Here is a 14463-nt window from a genome sequence, read left to right as displayed (position 1 = left end):
CCTGACCATATATAGGATATGAACTCAAAGTGGCCATCTGCATTCAGAGTATCTTGATTTACTGGCCACAAAAATGGGAAATGCTAAAGTAGTATTTCTTGTAACATGAAGAATAATTATTCCTAGTATTAAGGATATGTTTAGATCTGCCAATCTGTTGGCTTCACGATAACTGTTGCTCAGTTCTGATGTCAAAACTTTTTGCATTTTTCTTAACTATGGGTGCAGCTACACTATGAAATGAATACGGCTTGATCCCCATTTTAACTGCCATGACTCAATGCTACAGAGTCCTGGGATCTGTAGTTTTGGAAGGTATTTAGCCTTCTCTGCCAAAAAGTGCTGGTGCCTCACCAATTCCCATGATTCCATAGCAATGAGCCATGGCGGTTAATGTTGGAAATAATAACCTCCCAAACCTTTCACTGTTTATTTGTTAATGTATATATAACCTGTATTCTATGTGTATGTTGATTTGCCAGTTTGACTATACCTCTTTGGTGTGGGAGGAGTTATAGACATGATTGTACTGAGCATGTGCAGACTCAGGACTCAATTTTGTATTCTGTGTCTGCTTACTGCTTCATTGGAGGTGGATGTGTATGTTTTTAGACCTCCGTGGAGGTGGATGCATGTTGCTGTTCCAACTTTGATAGATAAAGTATGACTTATGGACTTCAGTGAGTACGGCTATATACTTAAAGACATTGGACTATGGACTAGTTATGCTGAATATATACAAGAAGTTTGTTAGTAAACCTGAGATGTTATTTTTAAAGAAGACTTGTTTGTTTTTGTCGCTTGAATAAGTAAGAGATTTCAAGAGAGTGTATATCTTTTGGGCAACTGGAAACTGCAACTTCAATTAAACAACCATCTTCTGCTAATCAGTATATTTTTGTAATGGCATGTCTTTTTCTTCAGTTTAACAGCTGAGTTACCTGTGTGTCATTACATGAATGCTTATGAATATCACTTGTTCAAAAGGTTGACTTCTAACAAGATCATACTTTTTTTTACTAGTGTTTTCAAAAGGAGGTGTTCACATGTTCATGGAGATTCACATTTGCCAAAGGGATGTGACTTCATTTTTATCTTTTCAATAAGGTTATGGTGTACTTATTTTCAATAGGTTGTGGAATTTCCAGTAGGTAAAGTGGCATAAACCTACATTCATTCTACAGTGTAGATGCACTCCAGGAGTCTCAGGAAATTAGTGAAAATAAGAATAAAAGCAGCTTGAAGCTAGCAAATGCATTGTGACACAAGATTTTGTGGGCTGCAGATGCTTCATCAGATGCATAACATTTTTCCTAAATTATAGTTGTGTATATGAGAATATATACACAGAGTGGGGTGGCTGGGTTGTAAACATATCAGAGGAAAGTAAGACACAGACAATATGGGCAGTGACGATTAATTGTGGCCACTGACAAACAGCTTTGTGCCAAGTTTGAGACCTCCCCACACTAACAAATGTGTGTGGTGTGGTGATGGAAGCTAACATGTCTTTTAGTAGATTAAAGATTAATCCTCTTGCTTGGTTTTCTTATGCTTTTATGAAAGCATAATGGAATAGGATGATATTATATTATTCTGATGTGTTGTACACCAACTTGGAGCCATCTGCAGACAGCTGATGTTTTTTTTTAATGCCCTAGCTCAGTGGTTCTCAACCTGTGGGTCCCCAGATGTTTTGGCCTTCAACGCCCAGAAATCCTCACAGCTGGTAAACTGGGTGGGATTTCTGGGAGTTGTAGGCCAAAACACCTGGGGACCCACGGGTTGAGAACCACTGCCCTAGCTCTTTCTGTTTACAGGCTGGATTCAGGCTTGAGAATAAAATCAAGTGGAATCAGTGGGAGTAAAGTTAATCATGAGTAGCATCAACCCCTTTAATTAAAATGGGAATGCTCTAATTATTATATTGATTAATTTCTATCCTGTTTCACCCCAATATGGGACTCAAAATAAGACAATGTGATGATACATCCCAGTGTGTAATCATGTCACTCTGGGCCCTTCCACACAGCCATATAACCCAGAATATCAAGGCAGAAAACCCCACAATATCTGCTTTGAACTGGATTATCTGAGTCCACACTGCCATATATTCCAGTTCAAATCGAATAATGTGGGAATTTATTCAGCTGTGTGAAAGGGACTCTGTTGCATTAGTGTCCACAGAGGGAGACTTCAGAGATGGGAGACTACTTAGTTATCCTATCGCCAGTGGTTATTGTTGGCTTCCATATATGCCGGGCAATTAATCCACTCTTTAGTTTTAGTTCAAACTTTAAAGGTACCAAGGTATAAACCTCTCTTTTCCAAAAGAGATCTAGCAACTTGGACCAATTGTTTAGATCCTAAATAGCTCATTAAACTCCACAAAGGACTTATCTAGAAAGAGAAAAGTCCCAATCATTTTGTTTTGTTTTGATTTTATCTATATACATCTACATATATCTGGGTGTCCCTCATTCCCCTGCCTTATGTCCTTCCTTCTTCCCTTTCCACAGATTGCACCTCATGTCTAGACTCAAGCAACATTTCAGAAACTGATTTTTACCAATTTTCACTAAGCCCTTTTTTATTGTTATTCAGAAGTTGTAGTCAAAGTGTTAATGTGCTTTGGTAATATTACACCAGTTTAGCTTTGAGATTCTTTCATTGCTAGCATTCCAGTTTTCCTGGCTGGATCGCTGCTGAATCTGCTCTCCTGCAAACAGTTACTGTGCTTCTTGGCATCTACCATCTTAGCTAACTTTGGGATCACACAGCCAGCCAGCCATAGATAGGTATATTTTATTTGGGAAAGATTACGTTAATTTAAATTGACCTGGTGAGCAGAAATTTTAAAAAATGCAAATGCTGGAAATATTTCAAAATACAGAAAAATCATGTAGATTTTTTTTCAAAAATTCAAAAGAGACTTTTTGTTTCAGTCTAGATGGGCCTTAACTTGGGAGATATCAATTGTCTATCATCCTCTATGCGGATTTGCTACTCCCATATAAGGAGTGGCGTCATGAATCAAAACACAAGATTTGGAGGCAAGAAATGTGGAGTAATAGAGTCCTAGACTGGGACTTGGGAGATCCAAGCTCAGGTGTCCGAGATATGAAACTCTGGGTGACCTTGCGCCAGTTACCTGTGCTCAACTTGACTTATAGCATTGAAGATAGAAGCAAAGTGAATGAGGACCTCATTGACATTGAAGGGAAGGCAGCACATAAATGCAAATAAATACATAGGAGTCCTTAAGAGGTGCCAATAAAAAAGCAAGAAATACAGATATAGACTGGAACAAGATGTTCTTTTCTTCTTCCTGAAACCCCTGATCTGCCATTCTCAGGCCCCTTCCACACAGCGGAATAAAATCCCACATTATCTGCTTTGAACTCAGATAACACAGTTCAAAGCAGATATTGTGGGATTTTCTGCTTTGATATTCAGGGTTATATGGCAGTGTGGAAAGGCCCTCAGAATCTCTTCTGAGGGCCCTTCCACACAGCCCTATATCCCAGAATATCAAGACAGAAAATCTCACAGTATCTGCTTTGAACTGGGTTATCTGAGTCCACACTCAGATAATATGGGATTTTCTGCCTTGATATTCTGGGATATAGATCTGTGTGTAAGGGCCCTGAGTGATACTTCTTTCTTTTCCTTGCTGCCATTTTTCTTCATAGGCTTTCAATTACCATCAAATTATGATGAAATTTGAAGAGAAAGCAGCAGTGAGCCAACAAAGCAGCCACACACATCACTGCTGACTGAACTCAGTAAATATCTGATCCCAGATTATCATGTATGGTGACTTTAACCTAGACCATGTTAGCTGAATTTAGTAGCCACTGAGTTAGTCCAGTGATTTTTTTTAATTCACACATGTGAATTAATCTTGATGTGATGCATAGGAAGGGAACTGTCAATTTCAGGGATAAAACAAGTTTAAGAGGAAATTATTTCAGATTCTTTTTTTTTTTTTTTTTAATATGTGTTTATTTGCGTTTTTTTACTCTTAGGAAGGTGAATTTGAACGAAAGACAATACAGACAAATATACAATACAAACAGATATACGAATAAACAGACGAACATTAGAACATTTAACCACCACAACATTTACCATTACCAACATATATTCCCCCCAGTGAGTTTAAAAAAAAAAGGCTTCCAGGTTTTATTGGTCAGGCTCCGGGGATTATACTATACTGGTATCCCTTCTTCTTTTCCCTTGTTTAAATTGGTAATCACACCCTCGCCAGCTTCACACTATAGTACCTTCGAGCTTCTTTAATGTAGAGAACTGATATATATTTCCTCATATTGCCCTTTTACGTATTCTATAAAACTCTCCCAGTTGGTCTTCGGAGGTTTGGTTATACACTGTGACATTTTTTGGGTTAAGATGTCCATGTTCATAATATCCCACATTTTCAGTAACCATTGCTCCACTGTTGGTGTTTCCTTAGATCTCCATATTCTGGCTGCCACTGTTCGTGCGGCGGTGGTGAAGTAAAATAAAAGTTTTTCTGAGTTTCTATCTTTAATGGAGTCAGTGATTCCCAGCAACATTACCTCCGGCTTTAGTTCTATCTTTTCTTTTAGAATTGCTTCCATTATTTTTTTAACTTCTCGCCAGAAGGGCTTGATCTTTTTACATTTCCACCACATGTGGATATAGTTACCTTTTTGTTTCTCGCATCGCCAGCATGTATTTCTAATTCTACCTCTACTGAATTTGGCTATTTTGTCGGGCGTAAGATACCACCTGTAAAAGGATTTGTACCAGTTCTCTCTCATTTCTACTGCATAAGTATACTTTATTTTTTTAAGCCAAACATCCTCCCATTCTGACATATGAATTGATCTTCCTACATCTTTTGACCATTGTATCATGACCCCTTTTACTTGCTCTGTTTCGGTAGCCCACATTAGCAATTGTTGGTATATTTTTTTAATTAGTTTCTTTTCCGATTTCATTATCTTGTCCCAGAATGTCTCTTTGGTTTGGAATCCTCTTTTCGAGTCTATCCTAAAGTTTTCTAATATTTGCTGATACTGAAACCATGAGATGGTTTGGTCTATTTGTTTCAGTTCTTCCTGGGTTTTCAATTTGATCTCTTGCGGGTTTGTCTTTAGTAGTTGAGCGTATGTTAACCAATACTCTCTTGGTAATTCTCTTAAGTGGAGTGCTTCATTGGGTGCGAACCAGAGGGGGGTCTTGTTGTAGAATCTATCTTTATATCTGATCCAAACCTGCAGGAGGGAGGCTCTGGTTGGATGATTTCTAAACTTTCTTTCCTTCTCAGCCTTTCCCCTCCACAGGTATCCGTGCCATCCCTGTGAAAGGTCAAAGCCCTCCAGAGTCAGTATTTTTCTTTTAGTCAACGTCATCCAGTCTTTTGTCCACCTTAGGGTTGCTGCCTCATAATAGAGTTGTAAGTCCGGGAGAGCTAGACCCCCTCTTCTCCTGTCGTCTGTTAGATTTTTATGACTGATTCTCTGCTTTTTGCCTTTCCAAACAAACTTAGAAATCTCTTTTTGCCACTTGTTAATTAGAGTTTTAGATCTTAGAACGGGTAGTGTCTGGAATAAAAATAGCGCGTCTGGAAGAATATTCATTTTAACCGAGGCGATCCTGCCTAACAGGGACAGGTTTAGGGAGTCCCATGAGGTCATTTTCTTCTTCATTGTTATCCACTTCTTCTCATAGTTATTTTTGATCAGATGCGCATTGTTTGAAGCTATATTTATCCCGAGGTATTTTACTTCTTTTGCTATTTTGATCCCTGATGTTTCTTGTAGTTTTAGTTTGTCTTCATTCTTTATATTTTTAGCAATTATTTGTGTCTTGTCTTTATTGATTTTGAAACCCGAGACTTCTCCAAATTCGCCTATTTCCGTTAGCCACTTATTTATGTTCTCTAGCGGATCTTCTATAAAACAGACCACGTCATCCGCGAAGGCTCTGGTTTTAAATGAGTATTTCTTGATCTTGAGTCCTTTTAATTCTGTGTTTCTGGATATGCTCTTGAGGAGAACTTCTAATGTTAGGATGAAGAGTACTGGTGATAGGGGACACCCCTGTCTGGTCCCTTTCTGTATTGTTATGTATTCAGATTGTTGACCGTTTATTGTTATTGTGGCTTGTTGGTGGGTATAAATGGCTCTGATTGCAGTTAGATATTGATGTCCTATATCCATTTCTCTTAGTAGATCTGTGATGAAATTCCAGTTGACGTTGTCGAACGCCTTTTCAGCGTCCAAAAACATCAAGGCTGCTTTTTTCTGGTTGTTCTTCTCATAATAGTCAATCACGTTAATCACAGTTCTGATGTTGTCGCTTAGCTGTCGTCCTGGAAGGAATCCCACCTGGTCTTCTTCGATTCTTGATGTTGCTAGTTCCGTTAATCTTGAAGCAAGTATTGCTGTAAATATCTTGTAGTCCGTTTGGAGTAAGGAAATGGGGCGATAGTTTTTAACCGACGTGCTGTCTGTGTTATTCTTGTGTATTAATGAAATTGTTGCATGTTTCCAGGTATCCGGAAGTGCTCCTTCCTCCATGGCCCTGTTCATAACTTTGAGGAGTTGTGGTGTTAATATATCTTGAAAGGTCTTATAATATCTTGCTGTGAGGCCATCAGGGCCTGGAGCTTTGTTTGCCGGGAGATTTTGGATGGTCTTGTGGATTTCTTCTTTAGAAATTGGTTTGTTTAAATTCTCTCTCTGGTCATCTGTCAGTCTTTCTACGTTTTGTTTTCCCAAATAATGCATTATTTTTTCTCTTGGAATTTTTTCATCTTCGTAGAGTTTTTTGTAGAAGACTGTAAATTGGTCTATGATTTCTTTTGTTTTGTAAAGGCACTTCCCTCTGTCAACTATTTTTGTTATTTGCCTGTTCTGTTTTTTGACTGCGATCTTTTTTGCTAGGGCTTTCCCTATTTTGTTTGCGTTTTCGAAGTGGTACTGTTTGGCGTATTTCAGTTTCTTTTCCATCTCTTCTAATTGTAATGTGTTCATGTTTTTCTTTAGTAGTTCTAGATGTTGATGAGCTTTCTTGTCTTTCGGGTTTTCCTTTAACTGCTTCTCCACTTTTGTAATTTCTCTCTCTAGCTTTTTGAAGTCTTCGATTTTTCGTTTCTTTTTCCTCGCTGCCTGTTCTATTAGATGGCCTCTTATGAAAGCTTTGTGTGCATCCCATATGATTTGTATTGAGGTGTCTTTTTCTGTGTTTAAGTTGAAGTATTCCTTCAGTATTTCTTTGTTCTTTTCTATCTCTTCTTGAGCTGTAATTAGGTTGTCATTTAGGCGCCACTTGAAGAATCTTCCTCTTTCTGGTTGATCTTGTATTGATATTTCTAAGGGTGCATGATCTGAGTTTAGCATGGGGAGTATCTTGCTCTTCGTTATTCTCGGTATAATTGTGTTGGTCACCCAAGCCATGTCGATGCGCGACCATGTGTGATGTCTGTTGGAGAAATAGGTGAAATCGGTTTCTTTTTCATGATGGTGTCTCCATAGGTCTGTTAATCCTAATTCTTCTTTCAGGTCCATGAATAATTTAGGGAGTACCCCTGATTTGTTCTGTTTTGTTTTTTGTAAATGCGCTGATCTGTCCTTATTTATATCTATGACCCCATTAAAGTCACCTATGAGTAACAGATCATCATATTCTGTATCTGCTATATTTTTCCTCAGTTTTTTGATGAATTTTCCTTTGGTGTTGTTGGGTGCGTATATGTTGCAAATCAAGATGTTTTTTTCCTCCACCCTTATTGATACCCCTAACATTCTACCCTCATTATCTTTAAATACTAATTTCGAAGTGATATTTTCATTTACATATGTTACAAGACCTCTTTTCTTTTCAGAACACGACGCGTAATAACATTTTCCCAACGTTTTTTGTTCTAAGTATGCTATATGTTTATTGGAAATGTGAGTTTCCTGTAATAAAATTAAATCATATTTACATTTCTTTAAGTGGTGCCATATTTTCTTTCTTTTGCACGGGCTGTTCAGCCCGTTTACATTGTTTGTGTATAATCTAATTTTCCCTGCCATTATTGCTAAGTTTTTCTCCTGGGAAGTCCTGACCTGTTTTCGCCTTCCCCTCTTGGACAGTGTAGTCTTTCGGGGATATTTCCCTCGCTCTCTTTCTTCCTCTTTCACCTTCATCTTCGTCGGAGAGGGCTAGTTTCTTTACTATGTTGTCTTCCCTTTCTCTATTGTAGAGAGGAAATCTTCCCCTGTCTTCTTCTTCTCTCCAGTCATGTCCCCCTTCCCTTTTCTTGCTCAGGTACTTGTCCCAGAAGCTTCTAGCTTTGGCTTCAGATGTTATCCAGTGCTTATTTTCGTTCCAGGTCACCATCAATCCTTCACTCTTCTCCCACTTGAACCTAACATTTCTCTTTTTTAACTCGTCGGTTAGAAAATAATATTTGCGTCTTTTTTGTAGTACTGATGATGGAATTTCTTTCATAATTGCGACTTTATTGCCTTTGTGCTGAATGGGAGACTTGGAGTGTTCTTTTAGTATGTCATCTCGAGTGCTTTTCCTTGCCAGTTGGACTATTACGTCCTTGGGTGTTTTAAATTTTCTCGAATGCGTAGTCTGTATTCTGAAAACCCTGTCTATCTCGGGGTTGGTTTCAATTTTGCTTCTGTTCGTTAGCTGTGCTATCATGTCTACTATTACCTCTCTTATATTTTCTTCCTCTTCTTCTTTTACATTTCTGAACCTTAGTTGGAATTCTTTTTCTCTGGTCTCGGACGCTTCCTGTTGAGTTTTGACTTGATCTACAGTCTCTTCTAGATTCTTTATTTTTTTCTTCATAACCTCTTGATGATTTTTAATTGTGGTGTTCTCCTTGGTTAATTCTGTATTTTCTTGTTTCAGCTTCTCAACTTCACTTTTAACTGAATTCATTTCTTCTTTGAATACTGATTGTAATTCTTCTTTCATGTTTTTCATATCTTTCTTTATTACTTCCATTTCATTTTGTATTGCTTTTCCTTGTGCGTCTTGGTTATTTTGGTTGTTCTGTATCGTTTTTATTTCTGTCTGTATTTTCAGTATTTCTCTCATGAGGTCTTTGATTGTAGGTTCTTCGGGTAAAGATGCCTTCCTTGCACTGAGTTGAATTTTTTTCTCTAGTTCTTTATCTTGTTCTTTATCTTTATCTTTGTCTTTATTTTTTTCCTGCTTTCCTTTTTGAAGGGTTGCCATGTTTCCTTGTTTTGTTTTGGTGTTGTTAGGGTCCTGGGTCTAATCCTAGACTGTTTGGCACTCGTGTTTATTGTTTACTATTTACTATGGTGATTAACTTTCTCTTCTTCTTGACCTCTCAGGTCTCTAAAAAATCACGCTTAAAGCATTACATAACAAAACACACAACACTATGCAATACAGTAGCCCCCAGACACTGGTCGTTATGTCCCACTTATATATATATTTCTATACAGATTTTTATAATTTATGCTGTCAACTAAGTAAGGTACAAAATAGTGGATTACAACATTTAATTTCCAACAGTGTCCAATTCAGTATCACACTCGGATATTCAATAATGTAGCGTCATACAGTCCTGGTGGGACAGGAGCAAGAGGGGAAATGGAGAAGGAGAGAAGAGAAAGAAAGAGAAAAGAAAGGGAGAAGAAAGAAAAAAAGGGGGGGAAGAAGAAAAAAAGGGGGGAGAGAGAGAGAAAAGAAGGGAAGAGAGGAGAAAAGAGTGAGGAGAAGGTAAGAGAGGAGGAGGAGGGGGGAAAAGAGAGAGAAAAAAAGAAAAGGGGTAAGGGGAAATTGAAAGAGGAAGGGGGGGTAATCTCTTCCTCCTGAAGAATCCAATCTCCTTCTTTCTCTGTCAATTGTTTAGTAGTCCAATAATAGTCTTTGGAGATCTATCTGTGTTGTATACATTAGGAGTTAGCAAAGCATTTTGTTGAAAAATGGGAGGGGGGTGGGGGAGTAGGAGGGGGAGGGGGAATTCGGGGGGGGGAGCTTCCGCTTGCACAGTCCAGGTAGGTTGCAGGTAGGGAGTGCAGGGGTCTGTTCCGGAGTCCCCCACTTGCAGTAGAGTCAGAGTCTGAGTCTATGGCTGGGGACCAGGGGCCCAAGAGTCCAAAGGTGTGTTATGAGGCCTCTTGTTGTAAGAATAAAAAAAAATGTCTATGAGGTCTGAGAGAGGGGGTTGGGTAGGGTAAGGTTAAGAGTCTTTATTACTCACATTCACCGTCGTTTTGGCATCTAGCCTTCTTCTTCCTTTTCTCTCTCCCTTCTCCTTCTCCCCCTTAGCGTTGGTTTGTAAATTCTTCCCTGGCTTCTCCTATGCTTTGGTTTCTCTCTATGCTGCCTCTTAATCTTGCCTTGGAAAGCTTCCCTCTGGGCTCTTTCTGGGTTCCTTTCTTTGACTCCGAAATTCCATCATCAGTACTACAAAAAAGGACACCCGGCACGTGCCGGGAGAGGACGTCAGCCGCTATTTTGAACACTAGAAGTTTGATTTTCAAAGAAACCCTACTCAAGAAATAAGGTGAACTGGTCAGCTGAAAAGCTTCGCCAGATTCCGGTCCGAGTAGTGCAACTACTGGAGAGGCGGACACGCAATACCGCTTAGGAGTAGCAGGAACCACGCTACTCCCTCCTTTCCTACCTTCCTCCTCCATAGATAAACAGCAGACGACAGATTCATGGAGTCGTAGAGACGTGGAGACAAAAGAGACCGAAAGAGACCCACAGAGTGAGCTCAACGGAGAGCCACAGGGGCGGCAAGGAAGACAGGAGAGACAAAGAGCAAAGAGCAAGGCGAACCAGACGGGGCAACGAGCGACAAGGTCGCAAAAGTGAAGCGCCGTAGGGCAAAGGCCAAAAAGGAGCAGACGTAAACTACAAGTCGCAAAACCAACAGGGCGGAAAAGCTGCAAAGCTGCAAAAGCTGCAAAGCAAGCCGTAAGCCGTAAGCAGCTGAAGTACAGCTGAAGTACAGGAAGTATAGGAAGTATAGGAAGCAGCAAGAGAGAGAGAGCGTGGGGACGAGAAGGAGCAAAGAGACGCTGAGCTCAGAGAAAGTGACGGGTAACAGCGGGAGACGGAGGACAAAGGAAAAAGCAGCACCAGGAAAGAGGAGGAGGCGAGGGAAGAGAGGAAATTATTTCAGATTCTTGATCTCTCAACAAACATGGATTTCTGTAAAAGTATGAACTGTAGGGGTGGGTCATGAAAATATTTTACTGCTTGTTAATTTTAAAAGTGTTCATTTATGTGCTTTTATATATTAAAATTAAATGTAAAATAAAATAAAAGTGAAGATTGGGCATACAAACATTAATGAAACCCAGTTCTGTAATACGGAGTACCTGTGCTGGTGGCTCAAAGCCTTAAACAAAACTGGGTTGCTCAAGGACTCCAGCATTGAAGCGATGCAGAGTTCTGTGTTCTTAGGACACATCCAGACAGTCCTTTAACCTGGAAACATTCATGTTTTAAAAACATAAACGTTCCTGGGTTATTATCCACACACGTCCCAGAAAGCACATGCTTTTTGGGGCAGGTGTCCAGATGCGCTCCCAGAACCCTAACCCCCTTTCCAAAACCTGCCAAAAACCCTTTTACAAATAAAATAACTTAATGGGCCTCCTTTAGGGTGGTGCCAGAGTTCTCCAGGTGTGTAGGTATGACGTTCCAGGAGAGCTCTGGCACCACGCTAATGGAGGCCGGGTAAGTTCTTTTATTTTTAAAAGGGGTTGGGGAGGGGATGGGGAGGGAGTTGGTCTCCTTGCCATTTTTTGGGCTAATTTAGCCTGGAAGAACGCAGGGCTACTGTGTGGTTTGCCCCCTCAAAAGTCCAGAAAGTAATGGGTTTGTCCCACCCCTTCCAAGAAGGTGAGGAATAAACCAACTAACAAATTAATTCGTGACAGACCTGAGTTCCTGGTTTGTGGTGAATGAATGTGTTTTTCTGTGGGACATCATCTGGATGGTCCACTTTAAAGTGCGGGAACTCCTGTTTTAAAGGGGCTGTCTGGATGCACCCTAAAGCTAAAAGACATTGCTTATCGGAATAATTCACAGGCATTAACAAAATGACATGTAATGCTGGCATACTGGGAAATGTATGACAAGATATGCTCCGAACGAAAAGGTAAGGCTTCTTTCTGGAAATTTGATTGGATGTTCATTTCTCAGGGAGCTGAAAAATGAACATTAAACAAATAACATTAATTATCTACAGGATTAGACCAAATGTCAATTTAAAATATAATCAACAAGAAGTCCCTGCCCCCAAATACGTAGCAATCACACTAAGATTTTTTGTCTATCCAGTGGAATTTCATTTTCTCAGCATCAAACAATGTAATCTGAGTGGTGGGATTATGCAATATGTGTCCACAAGAAAAATGCTGCATTTTGAAGGGAGGTTTTTAGATCTCTGGAGAAAGGAGGAGAACGATATCTATATATTTATTGAGAGGGAGATCAGAGCCCCCATAAATAGTATGTTTTTTAAAATCCACAACAATGATATACAATGGACATCATTTGGATGAATTCCCCCATTGGATAGATGAGGATATAGCAGCTGTGCTAAAGCCTCCTTCAAAAGTTAGCAAACCAATTACTTTGTTTTCTGAACAGATTTTAAAAGTTTCACCAATTTTACTCACAGAGAAAAAAATGTGGTTCAGGATTTTTCTCTCATCATCTGCATAATTGCACAGAAAGGAGGAAAAGGGAGCAGGTACTATTTGCTCAGTGTGTATACAGTTTTTTTTAAAGGGGGGGGGGGGTATTTGCAACACTCTTGTAATTTGCCTTTCTGTATCAAAGAGGGTTTTCATCAGAAAAAAACCCTCACTGTGCCTTTGAAAGCAACCCAGCAGACAGAGAGGTGCTCAATTATCCTTCAGCACTGCATTAAAGAAATACTCCAGAACACAGGGCTGTCTTGTTACTATAACAGCATTAAGACGTACACTGTAAACACAGCTTTAGCTCGTGGCACAGAGGAATTACACCGGTGGCAGGCGGACTTGGAGAGTGACAACACTCCACATATAACCTACCACCAGAAAAAATAATAAAGCTGTGATGGTGACTATTTCAATCAGAGAACATCCAATTTTGCCACTGTCCTTAGCTTCACAGTTACCTAAACATACACACATCCCTTTTCTCCACGTGTCACAAACATCCTGGTGTGACTCCGTCCACTTCACTGGTCCACTCAGGTTGGATGTACAGAAATAGGCATTAGATCAATATAACAGTTCAAAGTCCTAAATACTTTGCCAGAAGTACTGTTCAATGCATTAACACAAAGCTTTTCCTAGTTGCTTGTATACACATATAAACAGAGCGAAAGAGAAGAAAACCTTTACCTTGAAAGCAAACAGGAAGACACCTTGCTTTCCACTCATGGATCAGAACAAGCCGGATAAACCCTCATCCCAGCAGATTTGTCTGCTGAGAAGTCTTTCAATCCCAGCGAGCGGCTCTAAGTTTGCACTCTGAATAGAGGCTGTGTTATTTTAACCGCAGGATTTCTAGTCATGGGGGGAGGAGAGATGGATTAGGTACGTTTGCAATCTAATGCTCTGAGTTCCTTGCACAAGAAGAGAACAGCCTGGAGCTTGCTGGAAAGAACTTTTGTGTGTGTCGAGAGATACATTTCATGAGACCCCCCTCAAAGCAATTATGCTTAAACTAACATGCTAAAGAACTGTAAAATTCCAGAGGAGTAAGATAACGCATGTGTGTGTGTGCTCTTTCCCAAATAAAAGGCATGTGTGGAATTTCTGGTCAAATAGTGACACAAGGAAGATGGAACAGATGTACTCCATGTGGGCTGACCTGTATACCAAGGGCAAGGATCATGTGTTAGGGAAGAGCATCTCCAACATTGGTCCATTTGAAGTATTACATTTGGCACATATCCACATACAGCAGAGTCACACTTATCCAACCTTCACTCCTCCAATGTTCTGTATTATGCAGCACAGTCTGCCTCCCACCCAGATCCACAGCTGTTTCAATACATGGTGATGTTTTGGTGCTAAATTTGTAAATACAGTAATGACTACATAACGATACCATATATTTTTCTATTGACTTGTTGTAAAACATGATGTTTTGGTGCTTAATTTGCAAAATCATAACATAATTTGACATTTAATAGGCTTTTCTTTAATCCCTCCTTATTATCCAACATTTTCATTTATCCAATGTTCTGCTGGCCCATTTTTGTTGGATAAGCTGTGCCAGCTTCTTCCATTCTCACGTCAGTGCAGAAAGGCATAAGAGGGAGCCTTAATTTAACATTTTCTTACATTCATATTTGTAAAGGCTCAGTTGTAAGTACCTACCAAAGGTTGGCTGGAAACTGAACCAGGAAGAATTTGCTCAAATAAAGTCACTTATCTTATCAAACTTCTGTCCCAGAAATCCCAGCCAGTTTAC

General features: G+C 39.6%; 1 protein-coding gene across 2 annotated transcripts in view; it reads right to left on the bottom strand.

The window, feature by feature from the left end:
• The window catches only part of JCAD (junctional cadherin 5 associated), an 85539-nt gene extending 71945 nt beyond the window's left edge, over positions 1-13594 (bottom strand). Inside the window, exons 1-2 of one of the 2 annotated variants that reach the window (XM_067470345.1) lie at positions 13386-13594; positions 10235-10440 (exon numbers count right to left, since the gene is read on the bottom strand). The gene's annotated coding sequence lies outside the window, so the exon portion shown is untranslated. The remainder of the gene's footprint in view (positions 1-10234; positions 10441-13385) is intronic. The other variant, XM_060782481.2, reaches the window with a different exon arrangement.
• Between the last annotated feature and the right edge of the window lie 869 nt (positions 13595-14463).

Source organism: Anolis sagrei, chromosome 6 (assembly GCF_037176765.1).
Source record: "Anolis sagrei isolate rAnoSag1 chromosome 6, rAnoSag1.mat, whole genome shotgun sequence".
NCBI classification, from domain to species: Eukaryota; Metazoa; Chordata; class Lepidosauria; order Squamata; family Dactyloidae; genus Anolis; species Anolis sagrei.
This window is presented reverse-complemented; position numbering and strand designations above follow the sequence as displayed.